The sequence below is a fragment of the Propithecus coquereli genome, unplaced genomic scaffold (genome assembly GCF_000956105.1).
Source record: "Propithecus coquereli isolate 6110/MARCELLA unplaced genomic scaffold, Pcoq_1.0 Scaffold692, whole genome shotgun sequence".
Lineage (NCBI taxonomy): Eukaryota > Metazoa > Chordata > Mammalia > Primates > Indriidae > Propithecus > Propithecus coquereli.
In genome coordinates this window covers 310022-311440 of record NW_012152974.1, presented here as the reverse complement: position 1 = coordinate 311440, position 1419 = coordinate 310022, and positions in this window count along the sequence as shown.

The window sequence follows — 1419 nt, the reverse complement described above, 5'->3', positions numbered from 1 at the left end:
CAAAGAAGTGATCTAGATTTTAATAAACATACCATAGTTGTACAAATATATTGAGAATATTTGTTCCATGATAAAACACTCCGATTCATTTTACTTTAATCTAATTGATTAATAACTTGTATTTGGAATTTTCCATTTCTCTAATCACCTTTGCTTACTCTTTTGAAAACCAAAGTATACAAAGCTATTCCTGTGTTTTCACATATTGCTCTATGAATTGAAGGAGCATATTGGATGGAAGATTATAAGATTTGAACGTTATTCATAAAATATAGGGAAAGAATTTAATTCCATTAAGAGTTATCTTACATAATTCTATTTCTCATTGAAATGATACACAATCATTATTGTATATTAATAAAGCCACAACATTAATCCATAGTCAAGTACAATGTTTGACAGATAATATATTTCAATAAATGAATTCTGAAATGAGTAGCATTTCATTGCTAAAGCAGAATGTTGTTTTGATTAGGTCTATTGTTGGGGAATCAGTGGTTTAGAATACCACACCATTTATGTCCTTTGGTGACACATAATGCCTAGAGCTACTGTCCTATGCTCTGCCATTTTCACAGACACACTACTCTAGAGTTGTTTTCATATAAAGCCACTATTTTGTTACTCCCTGATACATTTTGTTACACCATTTCTAGCTGGCAACTGCTGCCACCAGTAAACCCAAGTTCCTGTAGTCACCATTGATTTCCATGACACTATAGCCAAGGGAAATTTGATACATTTCGCTTTATTATACATCACTACATTTCATGGCAGCATTTATTTCTTTCCTTTAGCAATATTATTTTTCCCTATATGTAATAGTCTCACACGTATTTTTTTCTTCTCCTTTTCTCAATCCTTCTCTCTCCTTCCTGTTTTTTTTTTTTTTTTTTTCCCCTCTTGTACTAACATGTTTCTTCTTTCTTGGTGTCCTTGACCATTTTCTCCCCCTTTAACAGACATGCAGTTTTGAAGGCACTTTGGATTCAAGCTGGAACTCTTTTTGTTCCCAGTCTTTCCACAGATAGCGTAGTGCAGTAATCCAATTAAGTTTCAAGTGCTTGACATTTGTTAAGTACAATATAAGTGTCTATGAAATATAATTTTTTAAATACGCAATCTTATTTTTTAACCCCAGTTTTAAAGAATATCACCATGGAAAAAGAATAGCAACTTCATTCCAGTCTTTTATCCCAGTCTAGCATTTCTTATTGTCTTTTGACATTTCTATGATGGCTCACAGGGCTCTCTAAGGATCTCCCCAAGCTGAATTATTTGTTTCTTCGCATCCCCTACACACCTTGTTTTCCTTCTTTCTTTTTTCCTGACTTTACAGGCCCCTGACTTATAAAATGCTTACCTAATCATTAAGACTGCATTATCCATTCAACCTCATTGTAAGCAAAGAGTTTGGTA